General features: G+C 44.5%; 1 long non-coding RNA gene across 1 annotated transcript in view; it reads left to right on the top strand.

The window, feature by feature from the left end:
- Nucleotides 1-3,037: 3,037 nt before the first annotated feature.
- The window catches only part of LOC141098038 (uncharacterized), a 268,278-nt gene continuing 248,968 nt past the window's right edge, over nt 3,038-22,347 (top strand). Inside the window, exon 1 of the long non-coding RNA XR_012234123.1 lies at nt 3,038-3,065. This is a non-coding gene — a long non-coding RNA (uncharacterized lncRNA). The remainder of the gene's footprint in view (nt 3,066-22,347) is intronic.

The raw sequence follows: 22,347 nt of genomic DNA, 5'->3' as shown, positions 1-22,347 counted from the left end.
ATCCATCACCTCCTCTTCAATGTCGTGTGCACCTTCCTCTGTGTCACCTTGTATGGTGGTATAGTATGCGGGAAGGGGCACCTGAGTTTCATCTGGGTCAGATTCTGGCTCAGTACACTGCGAGGACAATGTAGTGCTCTGAGTGAATGTACCAGCAGAATCATCTATCACTGGCTGTGCATCAGTACACTCCATGTCAGATTCATCTTTGCCTGGGTAATTCACGATTTGACTTGATAACCAAGGCATGGTATGTGGCCTGCCGCATCCTTCAATTTGGTTGGAGTGAAGGACACAAGGAAAGGTGTGGTTCATGAACATGAGCCTCCAATGATGACTCAGTGCTTTTATTTTTTAAAACTTCAGAAGAGGAGGCGATAGAGCTGGAGGCTGGAGGCTGAGTCAGCAATATAAGCCAAAACTTGTTCTTGACGCTCCGGCTTTAAAAGCGGTTTACCTACTCCCAGAAAAGGGAGCCTTCGAGGCCTTGTGGAGCCAGGCGATGACGCAGGCTCAACACCTCCTGCATTATGTGCTATTTTGCTTTTGCCACTACCAGCAGATCCACCACCAACACCAACACCATCATTACCAGCTGCCAACCCCCGCCCACTTCCACGGACTCTTCCACCACACTTCCTCATTTTTGGGGAAAATGTACCCAAAAAAACCACCAACTATATGGTACTGTAAACAAGGGGAGAATTAGAATCTCTGTAGACTTCAGGACACAGTTGGATTCTGTCAGGCCCTGCTTATTTTACACCGCAATGTGACAGGCAGATTCTGGATGTTGTAAGAAAGGTGGATAGAGGACTGTGGAGAATTGGAATCTCTCTACACTTCAGGACACAGTTGGATTCTGTCAGGCCCTGTGTCTATAACACCGCAATGTGACCGGCAGAAATTGCCTAGTGTATGACAAACTACAAGGTGTATATAGAATTGGGCAGAATTGGAATCTCCCTAGAGTGTAGGTCTGTAAGAACAGACAAACTCCTCGACTTTTCCTTACAGAGTCACACACCGCTGTACGGTGTATGTAAAATTGTCAAGCTCCGTGTTTTTGTATACGGACTGACACACGCTGTCTCGCTCTAGTTTTGAATGTAATCAAACAGCAAATATACTAAACTGTTAGAAAAACGGACAAAACTATAAGGTGTAGGTCTGTAAGAACGGACAAACTCCTCGACTTTTCCTTACAGAGTCACACACGAAGATAGCTTCAATTTGGCCATGATAACAGCCGTTACACGGTACTGAGAGAGGAGCGTGCATGTACACTGCTGTACGGTGTATGTAAAATTGTCAAGCTCCGTGTTTTTGCATATGGACTGACACACGCTATCTCTCTCTAGTTTTGAATGTAATCAAACAGCAAATATACTAAACAGTTTGAAAAACGGACAAAACTATTTGGTGTAGGTCTGTAAGAACGGACAAACTCCTCGACTTTTCCTTACAGAGTCACACACGTAGATAGCTTCAATTTGGCCGTGATAACAGGCGTTACATGGTACTGTGTGAGGAGCGTACACCATTTTACGGTGTGTGAAAAAATGAACGCTCACTACCTCACCAGGACAAAACAATACAATTTGGATTGCTTTTAAAAAAGCTGTTTGAACACCAGTGTGCACACAGCAATGCAGCTAGCCTTAAAAGGCAGGCTAATCACAACCAGCGCTGCTGCACAAAAGCAAAAATCTTCACCTTTCACTGCACAGTAACTACAGTGAAAAGCGCTAGCAGCAGAATCAGTTTTTTTTTCTTTTTGCCTTCCTAACGCTCTCCCTACAGAATCAACAGCTTCAGCAGCTCTCCCTATTCTGAGATCAGCATGAGTAACATGGCGGTTGGCGTCCCTGCCCTTTTATACCCCCTGTGATGCCACACAAAGCAAGCCAATCACTTGCATGCCCTTCTCCAAGATGGTGGTGACCGCAGCCTATGTCATCACGTTGCCCACAGTGTCCGTTCTTCCTGATTGGCTGAAAAAGGGCGCTAAAGCATCTTTTGAAACGCAACTTTGGCGCTAAAGTCGCCGACCTCGTGGCCGACCTCACGCTAGGGTCGGGTTTCGTTTCATGAAACCCGACTTTGGTGAAAGTCGGCAACTTTTGAATTTTTTCGACCCGTTTCGCTCAACTCTATTCACCACCACTGAGTGGGCCTCTATGAAGGACATCTGCCACGTTTTGCGTGCCTTCGATGATTCCACGCGGATGGCGAGTGCAGATGATGCACTAGTCAGCATGACTGTCCCCCTTATCTGCCTGCTTCAAAAAACACTGCAAGCACTAAGGGAGGAGGTTTTGGAAGAGGTGGAGGATGAGGAGTCAAAAATGCCATCTGCTTCTGGACAGTCTGTGCAACGTGGTTCCTCACAAAGGCCTAGGCAGGGGACACTTTATGAGGAGGATGAGGAGGAGTCAATGGAGGAGGAAGACATCTCTCCAGAGGAGGGAGGTACACAATGATCTAGTAGTCAGTATGTAGAGCGAGGGTGGGGTGATGCAGAGCAGGCAGAGATGACGCCTCAAGCAGGGGACAGCGTTTCTTGGCCAGTTGGGAGTCTGCAGCACATGGTTGATTTCATGCTGCAGTGCCTGAGAAACGACCGCCGCTTCGCACACATTCTCAACACGGCTGATTATTGGGTGTACACCCTCCTAGATCCTCGCTACCGGGACAACTTGCAAAGCCTCATAACACCGTTGAACCGGGAGCGTAAAATGCAGGAGTACAAAGACACACTGGTGCATTCCATCATGTTCTCCATTCCACCCGAGAGTAGTGCTGCTAGTGCTTTACAAAGCAGCTCTGTGCATCGAGGCAGTGGAGGAAGCTCTGCACAAAGAGCTCTCTAATATCTCACAGTGGAGCGGTTAAGTGCACTTAAAGGGTGTGTGTACATCCGGTGTCAATGTTACGATGAATCTGGTATTGGTTATACTAATTGTTTGTTCTGTATTTTTCACAGTTTATCCCAGTATTACGCTCATGGATTTTAGAGCTCGCGATGGGGGGTGTCCCGGGCTGTGGTGGCTGCGCTCCTGGATGTGAGTATTACTGGTCGCCCCTTGTCCTGCCTTTTCCACCTTTTCCCATTTGAGTGTTTACCTGCATATAGTGCCTGCTTATATTTGAAGCAGGACTACAGAGGCTATATAGATAGCTGGGTCCAGTTATGGCACCACTAATTATTTTCACAATGGGACTTCATGCTTTGAGCTTGGGGCATGGGGGATTGGCAATTGGGGATTAACCCACTGTGGTTGTTACCTATGGTGAACGCAACATCACATGTTCCGGTTTTGGTGTGTATATTGAATTCATTGTCTATGCATGTGTGATACAATTTTATCTTTTGTATATGGAAATAAAGACCATGTTTTATTCTACAAACTCCTGTTGTTCTCTAACAAAGAGGGAGCAGAAGCAGCACCTCAGCACAAGGCAAGACCAGTATGGCCAAAATGTGGAAAAATTTTGTGTGCCCGCCACAAATGTCTACACCATCACAGACGGCTCCAGTCAGCAGGAGGCAACGTTTCCGTCAGATGTGACAGACTACATGTCTTGCCCTCTCAATGTACTCGCAGACGGCTCTTCCCCCTTCAAGTTTTGGGTATCTAAGCTGGATACTTGGCCAGAGCTTAGCCAGTATGCATTGGAGGTGCTGGCTTGCCCTGCTGCTAGTGGGTCACCCTCCCAGGGCTGTCGGGTACTCGGTACCGGGCCGGTATCAGCGGGAGGTGTCACAGCAGCGGTGACCCGGACCATGGCCCTGGGCTCCCAATTAATAGGGGAAGTTGTGAATGGTGGAATGTAGTTAAATGAATAGTTTGTGACACCATCTGTGGTGTTCGACAAGGGAGGTGTTAAGCCGACGCTGCAGACAGATCCTCCGGGACAGATGGTGTGGTGCAGCAATGATGTTATAGCCCTCCACAGGCAGGGCTGTTGTCCCAGGGCAGTGTAGTGTTTGGCGCAGGGGATGTAGCAGTGCCAGGTGGACAGACGCAAGAAGGAATGGAGGACACCATGGCATGTAGTTCCAAAGCTTTACTCACAGTCTGTAGTGCCCGCTTCTGTGCGGTGTCCTCCGGGTCAGGGACTCAGTCAACCTCCAAGCAAGATGGAATGCTCCCTTCTATGCTCCGCCAACTTATGTGCCTTTTCTGAACGTCTCCTCTATAGCGCCTTTAAGTGTGAAGATCTCCTAGTACTGAGTTACACTGGAGTTCCTCCTGACCGATGTTCCCAAGAACTCTACTTGTACGGCAGACAGCTGTAGCCTGCTTCGGGGACTCTCTACTCCTAAGTCCCGGCTCTCTATCCGTGTTGCTGTTGTGCCCTCAAGTCTTAAATGGGAGTAGTGCATTTACAGCCCACTACTCCACCGGTGTCTGCTGCAGAACCATTAGTGTCCATACAACCTCGGGGACCGGGCCCCGGCCTTGCGTTTAGAACTTCTAGGCAGGGTTCTTCCTCTAACCCACGTCCTCTGTGTTCCCTTTTACTCCTACGTTCCGTACTTGTCTTTCTTTCCTATGGAAGCACAGGCTTGAGTTCAATGTCTTTCTCCTTTCCTTTCCCGTGCCAGCTGGCTCAGATCACTGAGGCAGCTGCAGCACTCCTTTCTCCATCCCTCTTCCGGGGATCCCCACTCCTCTCCGAGTAGCTTCCTCTCTCAGACTCTCCTTCTCCCCGACTGACTGAACTGTAATCCTAAACCATCCCGCTCTTTTATGTGTTCTAAACTCCACCCACCTCCCAGCACGTTTAGTGTTCCAAGCAGGGAACCCCCAAAGGTGCTCTGCTTCTCTCTAAGCAAGGAGCCGCAATGTGGTTTTGCTGAACTACTCTATTGTGTGGGGTGCGAGTGTTGGAGCGTGGTCAGGAGCCCCCAACTTACCTGGATGGTGGGGCACCACACCTTAGAAGAAGGTGCAGTACCTCTGTGGCGACTGAGCCTCAGGGGCGCCACACTAGTGTATTATCGGAACGCGTCTTTAGTGCCGCAGGTGGTGTATTAACAGACCGTCGCATGCGACTATTCTCCGATAATATTGACCGGCTTACTTTTCTGAAAATGAACAAGGCCTGGATCTCGCCTGAATTTGCCAATCCTCTTCCAGATTAAATAATTGGTTGGCAACAGTATCCAGGTCTCCTGTTGTGTTCATGCTTCTACCACCTGAACTGTAATCCCTGGGCTCCAACACGACCAGCTGCTGCTCAGAAGTGCCGTCTGAACAGAAAAAAACACTAGCTTCTGTGTTAGTGGGGTTCAGTAACGCCAGCTGCTCCCCTGCTGTGTGTACGGCAATATCTCCTGCTCCCTCCACATTCAAACTACATCAGATTTTAAACTTGCTCCAAGTAGGCCTCAGCCTACTCCGTGATTGACCCTGGGCTCCAACACCGCCAGTTGTTGCTCGGAAGTGCCGTCTGCAGAGAGAAAAACTCTAGCTTCTGTGTTAGTGGGGTTCAGTAACGTCAGCTGCTCCCCTGCTGTGTGTCCGGCAATGTCTCCTGCTCTTTCCACATTCACACTACTACTGATTTTAAACTTGCTCCAATTAGGCCTCTGGCTCCACTCTGTCTCTAGTATTTACCCTGGGCTCCAACACCGCCAGTTGCTGCTCAGAAGTGCCGTCTGCACAATCGACACTTGCTCCTGTGTTACTGGGGTTCAGTAATGTCAGCTAATCCCCTGCTGTGTGTCTGGCAATTTCTCCTGCTCTGTCCACATTCCCACTAGAATTAAAATTTGAATGACCCACCGGGCCGCCCGATCGTCTTGGGGATAGGGTGTTTGAACGAGAGAGTTTGTAGGTTCATTGACTTCTACTTACAGCGATGTGTTGAAACCTTGCCATCATATATTAAAGATACAACTGATATCTTGAAATGACTCAATGGCATACAATTAGAACATGACATGTTCTTAGTAACATGTGATGTTGAGTCTTTATATACATCGATATGTCATGACCATGGGATTGCAGCATCGAGGTCCTTTCTAAATATGACTGATTTGGATAATAATTTGGTTAATTTTATTTTGGATTTATTAAAATATAGTTTGACACATAATTTTTTTACTTTCAAGGATAGATTTTTCCTACAGCTCCAGGGCACAGCTATGGGGGCGACTTGTGTGCCCTCGTATGCTAATCTGTTCCTGGGGCTGTGGGAAAGAGAAATTGTATATAATTTGGAGGACTTCCCTGCCGTAATCTCATGGTCCCGCTATATCGATGATATATTGTTTATTTGGCAAGGTTCAGAAACCTCCTTAAACTCATTTATGGAAGAATTGAATGATAACCAATTAAACATCAAATTAACTTTCAAATACAGTAAGGAAAAAATTGAGTTTTTGGACGTTATGTTGGAGGTTGATCAATACAACTTTATCACAACTGATGTTTTTCGGAAAACACAGCAACAAACTCTCTCCTTCATGCCACCTTAGCACATCATCCACAGACGGTTAGGACGATACCGGTGGTTCAATTCCTGCGCATGAAGCGTATATGTTCGGATGACATCAAATTTCAGAAACAGGCTAAGACTCTTTCTTCTAATCTCCAACAAAGAGGGTATAATCACAAAACAATCAGGGCTGGATATAGGAGAGCCCAACTAACATCTAGAATCAGCTATTAGCACATAAACAAAAGACGACAATAGAAGAACAACCAGTACGCCTTATAACTACTTTTAATTCAAGGTGGACGGATATTATGGATATACTCCGTAAACATTGGCCAATTCTTAGGGCTGATGAAGATCTATGTAATGTTTTACCAATCCATCCATGTGTTACTTGGAGACGATCGAAAAATTTGAAGGATCTTCTCACTAGGAGCCACTATGTGGCCCCACAGAAATCATTTTTTTCAGAAAGAATTGGTCCCAGGTGGGGAAGCTTTCAATGTGGCAATTGCTCAGCTTGCAAATATGTTGAAAGGGCATTCACTTTCAATAATAGTGAGGCCACGAGGACATACAACATCACACACCATGTTACATGTACTACAGACATGGCTGTATACTATGCTACTTGCCCTTGTGGGCTCATATATATTGGAATGACAACTCGACAATTGAGAATTAGGATTCTCGAACATGTGAGAGACATTAAAAATGCAGCAACGGTGCAAGATCTGACCATTTTAAAAACTATACCTAAATACATTCGTGCTTGTCATAAAAGTGACCCCAAATGGTTTAAGGTGAAAGGAATAGATAGGGTACAATTAGGCATTCGGGGGGCGATTACAAAAAGGAATTGCTCAAAAAAGAAACTAAATTGATGGTAGTGCTAGATACATGTGCCCCGAAGGGCCTTAAAGAAACATTGAGCTTCAAGTCCTTTTTATAGTAAGCGCAAATTTTAATTGTTTATTTTTGAGTGTGTCTAGTGTTGATTATATGTGTTTTTTAAAAAAATCTTTTTTAGTACATATCAGCACACTGAAGTTCTGATTTCTGTGCCTCATATGGGAGCCTGCTTCCTACTTATGGATCCATTAGAAACTGGCCCTATTGACCTAGATGGAGAGATATGGCTTTGGATAAAAAAAAATAACATCATGCAAATTTGTATATTGTATATTTTTCCCAATATTAGCTATGATATATTGATAACTTGATGATTATATGTAAAACATATACTTCCTTGTATAACTGGATGTGTACAGAGTTATAAATTGTGCAATATTTTTTATTTTTCTGCATATGGCTATTTAATTATTTATGTATGTTTACAAATGTAGCTAAAATTGTGCATGATTAGATCTAGTTAGAGCTTAATGATGGGCTGATATGTCTATTTATCTATATCAATTGATTTATATCTCTCTTTGTCCCCCCTCTTTACTTATATATTATCCTTTATATATGGGGGGGGTTTTGAGGCATAGCCGATTTCCATTGCATTACCCATAGGGAACGGATTTAGATATCCTCCGATTCCACAGGCTTGAGTGCGCACCACGCATGCGCTGTGCTGCGGCGGGGTGGCTGGTGTTCTTTAGGGCTTCGCGTTGCATAGTAACATGCCCGGTCACATGACCGGACCACGTGACTCTGTGACACGCGTCTTGAGCGCCGCCTCCCTTGCCGCGTCACAACATGGTGGTGACACGCCGCACACAGCTGTGGGCGGTTTGTGATCCATGCAGGAGCTATGTAAGAAACCAGACATGTCGCTTACTTACCTCCTGATGAAACTGCAGAGGCGGTGAAATGCGCGTCGGGGTGTGTTACAGGTCCCCTCTACCGGGTGGCAGCATGACTACAGGTACATTGACAATTCTATATGGTGATTTTCTTTGTGTACCTTTTGTGATGGTGATATGTTGCACCCTGTTGTTAACTTACAGGGTGCACATCTAGTGCAATAATATTAATAGGTCAAGGCCACTCCTCATTTAGGTGGAGGGAACCAGTATACAGTTTATCCTTTATCCACAATTATGTATTAGTGTTTCTAGGGTGAGGTAACTTCCTCCCCTTTTCTTTACTCTGTATTGTATTTATTGAGATATGGTGGTGTTATGATATATACTTTTTAATTATGGTGTAATAAAATTTGATAATTTTTGGGATCTTGTTCCTTCGTTTTTTCTCTATTGGTACAATGTTCTGTACGTGAAGGGATCAATATTTAAGATGATATGAGGTTATATTCGTTTGGATTTACACAGCAGGGGATCAGCTGACGTTTCTGAACCCCAATAACACAGGAGCAAGTGTTGACTGTGCAGACGGCACTTCTGAGCAGCAACTGGCGGTGTTGGAGCCCAGGGTAAATACTAGAAACAGAGTGGAGCCAGAGGCCTAATTGGAGCAAGTTTAAAATCAGTTGTAGTCTACAACAGATATTAATCTTGATCCAATTAGGCCTCTGGCTCCGCTATGTTTGTAGTATTAACCCTGGGCTCCAATACCACCAGTTGCTGCTCAGAAGTGCCATCTGCACAGTCAACATATGCTCCAGTGTTATTGGGGTTCAGTAATGTCAGCTGATCCCCAGCGGTGTGTCCGGCAATTTCTCCTGCTCTGTCCACACTCACACAACTACAGATTTTAAACATGCTCCAATTAGGCCTCTGTCTCCACACTGTTTGTAGTATTTACCCTGGGTTCCAGCACCGCCAGCTGGTTCCTGACAGTGTCTTTGGCATGGGTACTCCCTCCTGCCCAGCCTAGTTCCAGCACGCCAGCTGTTTCCGGGTAGTGTCAATGTCACTTTGCCACCAATACTTTGTCCTGTTGTGTTGTGGTTGGGTTAGCCGACTCTATGGTGCCTGCAGTTTAGGTGCTTCCTATGTGGGCAGCGGGTTCTGGCAATAAATGCTGGTTCCGTAATGCCAATAGGACAAGCACCCCCTGTAGGACTGTAGGTCTTGGTAACTGCGGCCGGCTCACGGCCTTGCAACTTTGTTTTTCATGGGTACCTTCTGCTACCCATCCGGGTTCCAGTACAGTCAGCTGGTTCTCGGCAGTGCCTTTGGCTTAGGTGCCTCCTTCTCGGAATCCGAGTTCCAGCAACGTCTGCTGGTCCTTGGTAGTGCTTTCTGGCACAGGTACCTCCTGCTTAGTAACCGGGTCCCAGTACCATCAGCTGGTCCTCGGTAGTGCCATTGGCTCTTGTTCCTTCTGCTGCCCCTCCGGGTTCCAGCACCGTCAGCTGGTCCTCGGTAGTGCCATTGGCTCTTGTTCCTTCTGCTGCCCCTCCGGGTTCCAGCACCGTCAGCTGGTTCTCGGCAGTGCCTTTGGCTTAGGTGCCTCCATCTCGGTATCCAAGTTCCAGGAACGCCTGCCGGTCCTTGGTAGTGCTTTCTAGCACAGGTACCTCCTGCTTAGTCACCGGGTTCCAGTACCGTCAGCTGGTCCTCGGTAGTGCCATTGGCTCTTGTAGCTTCTGCTACCCATCCGGGTTCCAGCATCGTCAGCTGGTCCTCGGTAGTTCCATTGCCTCTTGTTCCTTCTGTTGCCCCTCCGGGTTCCAGTAACGTCAGCTGGTTCTTGGCAGTGCCTTTGGCTTAGGTGCCTCCATCTCAGTATCCGAGTTCCAGCAACGTCTGCTGTTCCTTGGTAGTGCTTTCTAGCACAGGTACCTCCTGCTTAGTAACCGGGTTCCAGTACCATCAGCTGGTCCTCGGTAGTGCCATTGGCTCTTGTAGCTTCTGCTACCCATCCAGGTTCCAGTACCGTCAGCTGGTTCTCGGCAGTTCCTCAGCCTTCTTGTACCTTCTGCTACATTTCCAAGTTCAAACTTTTTGAAATGGTTTTTGGTAATCACTCTGGATCTCCCTGACGACGACCCTGAAGACCACCCCAAAGAAGACCAAAAAGATGACCCTGAAGAAGATGACCAAGAGGACAAAGAACATGAAGACAACCACCAAGATACAGAACAACAAGAGACAGAAGACCTATAAGCAGAAGAACAAAAAGCAGAAGAACAAAAAGCAGAAGAACATTAAGCATAAGACTAAAAATCAGAGCAAAAGATATTATCTAAATTATAAGCAGAAGAAGACTAAGCAGTGTATGGGGGTGAGACCGTTCCTCCTCGTGGTGCCCCTGGAAAATGCCTGCTGCTGCAGGCCAAACTGAACGTGGACAAATCCTGTTGTAAATCTTTTGTGACAGGCAGAACAGCTGGTGTAATCTTCAAACTTTTATAGATTGCAACTACAGGATTGCCTGTCACAAATAAGAATATGATGAAGAAGATGAAGAAGTAGAATGTGAAGAAGAAGAATAGTTGAATAAGAAGAATATGAAGAATGTAAAAAAAATGAATAATAGGAAGAAGGTGAAGAAGAAGATGAATAAGGTGAAGAAGAAGTTGATGAAAAAGATGCTGCTGCTGAGGATCATGAAGGAGAAAGTGTGGGAGAAGTAAAAAAAAGAAGGTGAAGAGCATGGAAGTAGTGAAATATACATATCTGACAAAATATAAAAAAGGTTAACATAGTCAATATCTTTGTAACTCCGAACGTATTAAAAATTTTTTTTTTATTCCTGCTATTCCATTTGATTGGGCTAAACCTCTATGCCTTTAATGTCTCCTCCACCTCCCCCAATACATTCTACATTATTATTAGTTGTTTTTCCTCATGTAGAATTAACCTACAAGGAAAGAAAGGGTTTATTTTAGTTCTGATATTTCTGTCCCATTGACTTGCATTGGTTTCCGGTATCGGAATCGGTGATAGCCGATACTTTTTGGGTATCGGTCCGATCCAATCCGATCCGATATTTCACGATATCGGAAAGTATCGCTCAACACTAATTATCACTAATTCCTGGCTGTGCCGGGTTATAAGTCTCTCCTTTGTGAGAATATGGCATGATCAACAGACGGCATCCATCCTGGTTATGTGCACACCTGACAAATGCGGGAAGAAATCAGCGCCAATGAAAGAGCAGAGATGAAAGTGAAAGGGCGCAAAGATGCAGGATAGTTAAGTGGCGCAGTTGGCACATTAATCAATAACGGTTATCAGCATTGTATTGCTTCTAATTATCTTTGCAAGAACTAAAGCGTCCTTAAAGGAGTTATCCATTTCCTAAGAAAGCATTGAAAACAGCATTTTATTTTTTGACCAATAAAATGGGAAAAACTGTTTTATTTTTAATGCTGTGTTTCTGCCAAAAATGCTTTGAATAACGGAATCCTAAATGTGTGTTATATTGGAAGAAAGCTAATGCGCCACCTTTGGTGCAGTGTTTTGCCACATATAGTTTTGGTTTGGGTTACATATGAAATGCCTCAGTACTACATTTCCCGTCCTTATGCTTTTTTGATCAAAATAGCCATTAACTAAGCATTTTCCTTAGGTTTTGTTTGCCACCTTTGGTGCAGTGTTTTGCTCCATACAATTTTGGTTTGGGTTCATGTGAAACGTCTCTGTACTGCATTTCCTATCCCAATGGGTATACCTTGTCATGGCGTGATGGCTTTTATGCTTTTTTGGTCAAAATAGCGGTCAACTAAGCGTTTTTCTTGGGTTCTGTTTGACACCTTTGGTGCAGTGTTTCGTGCATACAGTTATGGTTTAGGTTCATGTGAAATGTCTCTGTACTACATTTCCCATCCCGATGGGTACACCTTGTCATGGCAGGATGGCTTTTATGCTTTTTTGATCAAAATAGCTGTTAACTAAGCGTTTTTCTTGGGTTTTGCTTGCCACCTTTGGTGAAGTTTCGCTGCATACAGTTTTGGTTTGGGTTCATGTGAACTACATTACCAGTTGGGATTTGCTCTGCATCCACCCACTGCCCGATTTCTCTTGCTGTCTATTAATGCATCTTAAGCATCATCTTACAGAAAAGAACCATTAAAATGAGGGATGAAAAATTGTAACCACTTCTATAGCTGGAATACATAATAAAAAGTGTCTTTCTGTAGAAACAAGGCCTTTATGAGGAGATCTGATAAAGTCACACATCACCCACATAAGCAAAAGTAACTTTGATATAAAGCCTCCAGCATAGAACAGATTTCACAGGAAGATCTGAACTGAGAAATCTCCTCTATCGGCTCAATAAACCCATCAGTCTTGTACCGATCATGTGCCAAAATATTGACAACGCAAATGATAAAAGTAATAGGACCAACTAAAATAGTTTCTTGCTTGATGCCATCTGTTAAAGCACTGAAGCTGGCATTATAAATCACCCACTCCAATTTATCAGCAGCTTGGCAGGATGTAATGCCTCCAAACCTTTCCAGGGAAGAGATGAATACTGGATCTAATGAAAGCCTAAAATTCTGCATCCACAGCAAAAAGCACCTGATACTGGGGGTTGGCGAGACTGGGCAGGACGCCAGTAGCCTTATCCATGGTAGCACGCACAATCTAGGGTCCAAACACAGCAGATGCCTCATGGAAGGCCATTATTCAGGATAACAATGGAGGGAGCAAGGGACTAGGGCCAATAATAGCAGAGGATTGAAAGCCAGAATCAATCCCTCTGGGGCGTCAATTGAATCTGACAAGCAGAAAAGGTTTCCTTATACCAAGTAGAAAGCGTTCCTGATACTATTGTGATTTACCGCTATCGATACTTATTTATGGAGAATGATTTTGCTTGTTCTATGAAATGAATTGTGATTTCCAACATTTCCTCCACGGCTGCCGATCTATTGCGTTCATGGCTGGTTGCACCAGTTCTTACAATATCGATACACTTAGCACTTAAGGACAACAAACGATTCTGATGAAATTAATGTATTACAAAATATAAAACACAAAGTATCCAGTGACCTCCAGAGCATGAACACATGAGCACATACTATATACTGTATATATTAAAATATATTATCCCTGACTATCATCAGAGCCCTTCCTGTTTATTTGCTGCATTAATGCAAACACTCAGACGCAATTAACAATTTCGGTTTGTCTAAGGAAGTGGGGTCTTTCCTTTGTCTCTCTATGAGAAGTGGGGGTTTGCTTTTGTCTAACTAGCGGAAGTGGGGGCTTGCCTTTTCCTCTCCAGAAGAAATGGAGGAGAGTCTCTGTCTACAGGAAGTGTGGGAAGGACTATGTCTTTCTATAGGAATTGCTGGAGGGTCTATGTCTTTCTACATGAAATGGAGGTGGCCTTTAGGTCTTTAAAGGAAGTGTGGGTGGATCTATGTATTTCTACATGAAATGGAGGAGAGTCTTCATCTCTACAGGAAGTGTGGGAGAGTCTGTCTCTACAGGAAGTATAGGAGGGTCTATGTCTCTACAGGAAGTGTAGGAGGGTCTATGACTCTCTATATATAGTGTGGGAAGGTCTATATCTCTCTACAGGAAGTGTAGGAGGTTCTATGTCTTTCTATAGAAAGTGGGAGAGTCTGTGTCTGTCTACAAGAAGTGTGGGAGGGTTTATGTCTCTCCACAGGAAGTGTGGGAGGTTTCTATGTCTCTCTACAGGAAGTGTGGGAGAGTCTGTCTCCCTACAGGAAGTATAGGAGGGTCTGTGTCTCTCTACAGGAAGTGTGGGTCTATGTCTTTCTACAGGAATTTGCGAGGGTCTATGTCTCTCTACAGGAAGTCTGGGAGGGTCCATGTCTCTCTACAAGAAGTGTGTTAGGGTCTACGTCTCTACGAGAAGTGTGGGAGGGTCTATGTCTCTACAAGAAGTGTGGGAGGGTCTATGTCTCTCTACAGGAAGTGTGGGAGGGTCTATGTCTCTCTACAGTAAGTGTGGGAAGGTCTATGTCTCTCTACACGAAGTGTGGGAAGGTCTATGTCTCTCTACAGGAAGTGTGGGAAGGTCTATGTCTTTCTACAAGAAGTGTGGGAGGGTCTATGTCTCTCTACAGGAAGTGTGGGAGGGTCTGTGTCTCTCTACAGGGTGTATGGGAGGGTCTATGTCTCTACAGGAAGTGTGGGAGGGTCTGTGTCTCTGTACAAGTAGTGTGGGAGGGTCTGTGTCTCTCTACAAGAAATGTGGGAGGGTCATTGTCTCTACAAGAATTGTGGGAGGGTCTATATCTCTTTGCAGGAAGTGTGGGAGGGTCTAAGTCTCTCTACAGGAAGTGTTGGAGGGTGTTATGAATGAGTCACCGAAGGAGGAAAAAACAAAAATACAAGCTAAGTCCAGAAAACCGGAGAGATTGGTAGCTATCGGATTGCAGACCCCTGATCCTATCCACAACAACTAACAGTAGCCGTGGGGGGTTCCTACGATGCCCTAGACCCCTCGATCACAGCTGGAGAACTAAATAGGCCTAAAGAAAGAAAGGGGAAATCTAAACTACCCCAGAGCAGACCCCAAAGCAATAGGCAGCCCCCAACATATAATGACGGTGAAGCAAGATGAAAACACTAACACAGATAGAAAGATAGGTTGAGCAAACGATGGGGCCCAAGCTAACTAAAAAGGACAGGACAGAAAAGCTGCTGTCTGCAATCCGTAAAAAACCCTACCAAAAAATGTCCCAACCGTCTGATAGGAAAAACAGGCCCTGAAGTCGCTAGGACTTCAAAAAGACTATATCAGCACTCAGGTAAATTCTGAAGACAGAGCAAAGAGACAAACTGATCAGAGACAAAAATGGAACTCAGCACACCCCCGACCGGGGATGGCTGAACTCCAAAAAACAAGGTAAACAAAACAAAACTAATAAGTTCAATAGCAGAGCAAAACTTATCTTTGGGAAGCAGGAATCAGACTGGTCTCCAAGAATCCAGCAGAGAAATCACCAGCGACTCAGAAGGGCGTTGTCTGCCTTATATCCAGTCAGAATTTCCTGTTACCCAGTCATCATCTACCAGATCAGGTGTTTGGTAATCAGCCTCACTACCTTCCTTCACCAGAAGAGGGAGTTCATCAGACATCGACGGTGAAGGGGAAAATGAACTCACAACAGTACCTCCCCCTTGAGGAGGGGCCACCGAACCCTCATCCACGCCACCAGGGCGATCAGGATGGGCCCGATGAAAGGCACGAACCAATCTTTCGGCATGAATATCGGATGCAGGGACCCAAGAATTATCCTCCTGGCCATAACCCTTCCATTTAACCAAATACTGGAGTCTCCATCTAGCCAGGCGAGAATCCAGTATCTTCTCAACCTCATATTCCACATTACCTTCAACCAATACCGGGTCAGGAGGTGCCACCACAGGAACTACTGGCTCAACAAACCTCTTTAACAGAGACTTATGAAACACCTTATGGATCTCAAATGTAACAGGAAGAGCCAATCGAAAAGAGACTGGATTAAGAATGTCCAAAATCTTGTAAGGTCCAATAAATCTAGGTTTAAACTTTGGAGAAGCCACCTTCATAGCGATATTCTTTGATGACAACCAAACCATATCTCCCACCTTAAACTGGGGACCAATGGTCCTATGCCGGTTGGAAAACCGCTGGGCCTTTTCCTGGAAGAGAGAAAACTTATCCACCACTTGGTCCCAGATCTGGTGCATTCTCTCCACCACAGTGTCAACACCTGGGCAGGCAGAAGGCTCCACCTGCCCTGAAGAGAATCAAGGATGAAACCCAAAGTTCCAAAAAAAAGGTGACATCAAAGTGGCAGAACTAGCTCTGTTATTTAAAGCAAATTCGGCCAAGGGCAAAAATGACTATAGATAGCAGCGAATCAAAGGAGGAGTTCGGTTTTAACTGACATAAGGGGGAATGAAGAATAATATTTGTAGAAGTAAAACAAACCTTCATTCCAAATCCGAATGCCATTTCCTTTTCTCACTTCTGTGAATATTCCCAACAAACACAATAAATAATATTAGTCTGCAGTGAGGGCTTATAGGGCATTTTCCATGGCACGCGGCAGATGGACCCCTCTGGATATTGCCTTTCTTTTAACTGACAGCGCTTACAAACATAACGTCTGGGCTCAGGGTGGAACATTGAAATTAAAAAGTAAATCTACAGAAAGAGCGGCGCTGCTCTGCTGTCTCTTGCCAGGAGAAGATAACATGGGCAATTTTGATTTATAGACTGCAAACTTAAACATCCTGGGAAATCAGAGAAGTGTTCGGTATTCTGCACTCTATATTACACTGTCCTGAAAGGCCGGAAATATACTGAAGTAAATTAATGGACTGAATTAAATTACAGTGCTGAATGCATTGAAAAAAAAACCCAAAATGACTAAGCAAAATGAGTGTGGAAAACACGCTGGGAACTGGAGTGGATGGATGATGCAATTCACGTGCTTTAAAGTGTCAGATAAATGGAATAGAGCCACTTTAGGGTCCGGTGCCGGGGGGTTAATCAGAAACAGAGAATTAGTAAGTGACTTTACTATTTTATCCCCCACATGAAGTGTAGGTCTGGGGTTCCCTGGCCCTAAGGGTATGTCCTCACATGGCAGAATTTTATTAAAGGGGTCTTCTCATGATTATAAATGGGTAAAATTGAAAAGTGATTGTAACAGTAAGACAACTTTGTTATTTTCTGCTTATCAAAAATCCCTTCTGTTCTCAACAACAAAGGGATTTTTACTTTTATAGTTTACTACTCATTGCCAAGGTTACCGGCCTCCTCTGCAGTTTATGAGGCAGTCGATATCCAAAGCAAGGAGCACGTGCATTCAAGCCTTTTGCTGTGGAGCTTGCAAGTGCTGCTCTGAAGCTGGCTGGATCGCTGAACCATTTTCAGTATCCTTAACCCCTTAAGCCCCAAGGGTGGTTTGTACTTTCATGACCGGGCCAATTTTTACAATTCTGACCACTGTCCCTTTATGAGGTAATAACTCTGAAACGCTTCCATGGATCCCACTGATTCTGATATTGTTTTCTCGTGACATATTGTACTTCATGTTAGTGGTAAAATTTCATTCAAATAACTTGTGTTTATTTGTGAAAAAAACAGAAATTTGGCGAAAATTTTGAAAATTTCGCAATTTTCCAACTTTGAATTTTTATGCCCTTAAATCACAGAGATACGGCACACAAAAAACTTGATAAGTAACATTTCCCACATGTTTACTTTACATCAGCACAATTTTGGAACCAAAATATTTTTTTTGGTAGGAAGTTATAAGAGTTAAAAATTGACCAGCGATTTCTCATTTTTGCAACACCATTTTATTTTTACGAACAACATCACATTTGAAGCCACTTTGAGGGGTCTATATGATAGAAAATACCCAAAAGTGACACCATTCTAAAAACTGCACCCCTTAAGGTGCTCAAAACCAGATTCAAGAAGTTTATTAACCCTTCAGGTGCGTCAAATGAATTTTTTGAATATTTAAAAAAATTAACATTTAACTTTTTTTCACAAAAAAAATACTTCAGGTTCAATTTTATTTATTTTACCAAGGGTAACAGGAGAAATTGGACTGCAAAATTTATTGTGCAATTTGTCCTGAGTACGCTGATATGTGGGGGGGAACCACTGTTTCGGCACATGGCTGAGCTCAGAAGGGAAGGAGCGCCGTTTGACTTTTTCAATGCAAAATTGACTGGAATTCAGATCGGACGCCATGTCACGTTTGGAGAGCCCCTGATGTACCTAAACAGTGGAAACCCCCTACAAGTGACCCCATTTTGGAAACTAGACCCCCCCAAGGAACTTACCTAGATATGTGGTGAGAACTTTGAACCCACAAGGGCTTCACAGAAGTTTATAACGTACAGCCGTACAATTAAAAAAATCATATTTTTTCAACAAAAATGATCTTTTGACCCCCAATTTTTATTTTCCCAAGGGTAATAGGACCCTAAAAGTTATTGTGCAATTTGTCCTGAGTACGCTGATACCCCACATGTGGGGGTAAACCACTATTTGGGCGCATGGCAGAGCTCGGAAGGGAAGCAGCGCCATTTGACGTTTTTGGCTGGAATTGAGATCGGACACCATGTCGCGTTTGGAGAGCCCCTGATGTACCAAAACAGTGGAAACCCCCACAAATGACACCATTTTGGAAACTAGAACCCCCCAAGGAACTTATCTAGATGTGTGGTGAGCACTTTGACCCCTTCAGTGCTTCACAGAAATTTATAACGCCCGGGCGTGAAAATAAAAAAATCGTATTTTTTCCACAAACATGATCTTTTAGTCACCAATTTTTTTATTTTCCCAAGGATAACAGGAGAAATTGGACCCCAAAAGTTGTTGTCCAATTTGTCCTGAGTACGCTGACACCCCATATCTGGGGGAAAACTACTGTATGGGCACACGTCGGGGCTCGGAAGGGAAGTAGTGACGTTTTGGAATGCAGACTTTGATGGAATGGTCTGCGGGTGTCATGTTGCCTTTGGAGAGCCCCTAATGTACCTGAACAGTGGAAACCCCCCACAAATGACCCCATTTTGGAAACTAGACCCCCTAAGGAACTTATCTAGATGTGTGGTGAGCACTTTGAACCCCCAGGAGCTTCACAGAAGTCTATAATGCCCGGGCGTGAAAATAAAAAAATCATTTTTTTCCACAAAAATGATATTTTTGCCCCCAATTTTTTATTTTCCTAAGGGTAACAGGAGAAATTGGACCCCAAAAGTTGTTTTGCAATTTGTCCTGAGTAGGCTGATACCCCATATGTGGGGGTAAAACACTGTTTGGGCGCATTGGAGAGCTTGGAAGGGAGGGACCACCATTTGACTTTTTCAACTCAGAATTGGCTGGAATTGAGATCAGACGCCATGTTGCATTTGGAGAGCACCTGATGTGCCCAAACAGTGGAAACCCCCCAATTCTAACTACAACCCTGTTGTGAGTTCATTTTCCCCTTCGTCACTGGGGTCTGGTGAACTCCCTATTCTGGTAAAGGAAGGTAATGAGCCTGATTATCAGGCACCTGAGTCTAATGAGGATGACTGGAGTCACGGACTGGATATAAGGCTGCCGACGCCCTTCTGCCGTGCGGGTGATTTCTCTGTGGACTTCTAGGACACCAGTCTGATTCCTGCTCCTCTCAAGCTAAGTTTTCTGTTTTGCCTGTTAGCTTTTGGTTTTGTTTTTTGTTTTCCTTGCTTTTCAGTATTCTGCCATTCCCTGCTGGGGTGAGCTGAATCTCCTTTTGCCTGTAGCTCTGTCTTCAGTATATTCCTGAGTACTGACATAGCTTTTTTGAAGCCTAGCGTCTTCAGGGCCTTTTTCACTGTCAGTCTGTTGGCTCTTATTTTCATAGGGTTTTTCACGGATTGCAGACAGCAGCCTTCCTGTCCTTTTCTATCTAGTTAGCCTGGGCCCCTCTTTGCTCTGTCTATCTTTCTGTCTGTGTTAGTATTTTCATCTTGCTTCACCGTCATTATATGTTGGGGGCTGCCTATTGCTTTGGGGTCTGCTCTGGGGCAGTTTAGATTTCCCCTTTCTTTCTTTAGGCCTATTTAATTCTCTGGCTGTGATCGAAGGGTCTAGGGCATCATAGGAACCCCCCACGGCTACTGCTAGTTGTGTTGATAGGTTCAGGGGTCTGCAATCCGATAGCTGCCAACTTCTCTAGTTTTCTGGACTTAGCTAGCATTTCTGTTTTTTGCCTCCTACGGTGACTCAATCATAACAGAATCACCCGCCATACCGCAGATCCTAGGGTACTCAATAGCAGGAAAGAATTGTGTTTAAAAAAAAAAGAAAAAAGAAAAGGTGTGTGTATATTCTTTCCTCTATATCTCTGAGGCCGTAGGGGGAATTTTTTTTTTCTCTCTCAATGGAGATAAAGCAATTGTCTGATCGTGTGGAGCAGCTCGCTGCGGAAGTGCGGGGAATTTCCGCCTACCTTGCTCGTTTGCATGCTGTTGAACCAAAGATCCCTACACCTGATGTATTTTTTGGGGATCGATCTAAATTTTTGAGTTTCAAAAATAATTGTAAATTATTTTTTGCCTTGAAGCCTAACTCGTCTGCGCAGCAGGTTAAAATTGTCATCTCTTTGCTGCGTGGCGATCCCCAGGATTGGGCGTTTTCTTTGAAACCAGATGATCCTATTCTGACTATTGTGAACGCATTCTTTCAAGCTTTGGGGTTGTTGTATGACGAACCTAATGCTATTGATCAGGCTGCAAAGACCCTGTTGGCGTTGGACCAGGGTCGAGATTCTGCAGAGTTGTACTGTCAAAAGTTCCGAAAGTGGGCGGTCCTTACTACCTGGAATGATAATGCCCTGGCTGCTCTCTTTCGGAAGGGTTTGTCAGAAGCCGTAAAAGATACTATGGTGGGATTTCCTGTTCCCTCTGGTCTGGACGATTCTATATCATTAGCCATTCAGGTTGATCGGCGTTTACGTGAAAGCATGATTGCACGAGAGGTGTTGCCACCGGTTGAACAGATGTCTGAACCTATGCAATGTGATAGAGTTTTGTCTAAGGCGCAATGTCAGGAGTTCAGAAGGCGTAATAAGCTGTGTTTTTTCTGTGGAGATGCCTCGCATATTATTACTGTTTGTCCTAAATGAGAGAAACGCTTTGCACACAAGTTTTCTGTTGGTGGTGTTCAACCTAAGTTTCTTCTGGCAATTACTCTGATCTGCTCCCTGTCCACATTTTCTGCCAAGGCTTTTGTGGATTCGGGAGCAGCGCTAAACCTAATGGACTTGGATTTTGCTAAACGTTGTGGATTTCCGATGACACCTCTGCGGACGCCTATCCCTTTGAGGGGGATTGATGCTACTCCTTTGGCTAAAAATAAACCTCAGTTTTGGACCCAGGTGGTCATGCGGGTCGCCCCAGACCATCAAGAAAATTGCAGAATTTTGGTATTGCATGGTCTGCATGATGCCGTTGTTCTGGGGTTTCCCTGGTTGCAAATTCATAATCCAGTTTTGGATTGGAAATCTGTGTCTGTGGTGAGTTGGGGTTGTCGGTGTGCCTTTAGTGAGGCTCCGGTTTTTTCCACCTCTCCTCAGTCGCATGATGTTCCTGACTATTTGGCGGACTTTTATGATGTATTTAGTGAGAATGAGTCTGCGTCCTTGCCTCCTCATAGGAGTTATGACTGTGCAATTGAACTAAGCCCGGGGTGTAAATTTCCCAAGGGTCGGCTCTTCAATTTATCTGTACCCGAGCACGAGGCTATGCGGTCCTATATTAAGGAGGCGTTGGAGAAGGGTCATATTAGACCATCCTCTTCACCCTTAGGTGCCGGTTTTTTTTTTGTGGCCAAAAAGGATGGTTCTTTAAGGCCTTGTATTGATTATCGTGCCCTCTATAAAATTACTATTAAATATCAGTATCCGTTACCCTTGATTTCGGATCTATTCTCTAGAGTTAGAGGTGCTTGCTGGTTTACCAAGCTTGACCTCAGGGGGCGTATAATCTTATCCGCATTAAGCAGGGGGATGAATGGAAGATGGCGTTTAATACTCTGGAGGGACATTTTGAGTACCTGGTGATGCCTTTTGGGCTCACTAATGCCCCTTCTGTCTTCCAGTGCTTCATGAACGATATTTTCCGAGACTTTGTTGATAAATTTTTGATTATCTATCTGGATGATATTTTGATCTTCTCCAAGGATTGGGATTCTCATGTGGAACATATTCGGACTGTGTTCCGGATCTTGAGGGAGAATTCCCTGTATGTCAAAGGATCGAAATGCCTTTTTGGAGTACAGAGGATTTCATTTTTGGCATTTATTTTGTCTCCGTCAACTATTGAAATGGACCCGGCCAAGGTACAGGCCATTTATGATTGGGTTCAGCCCACTTCTTTGAAGGCCCTCCAGAAGTTTTTGCGTTTTGCTAATTTTTATCAGAAATTTATAGCAAAATTTTCTAGTATTGCCAAGCCATTGACTGATCTGACTAAGAAGGGTGCTGATGTGTTGAATTGGTCTCCTGAGGCTGTTGCTTCCTTTCAGGAGCTGAAGCGAAGATTTACCTCCGCCCCGGTTTTGCGGCAACCT

The sequence above is a fragment of the Dendrobates tinctorius genome, unplaced genomic scaffold, assembly GCF_039654945.1.
Source record: "Dendrobates tinctorius isolate UK_male_01 unplaced genomic scaffold, ASM3965494v1 ptg000086l, whole genome shotgun sequence".
Classification (NCBI taxonomy): domain Eukaryota; kingdom Metazoa; phylum Chordata; class Amphibia; order Anura; family Dendrobatidae; genus Dendrobates; species Dendrobates tinctorius.
This window is presented reverse-complemented; position numbering and strand designations above follow the sequence as displayed.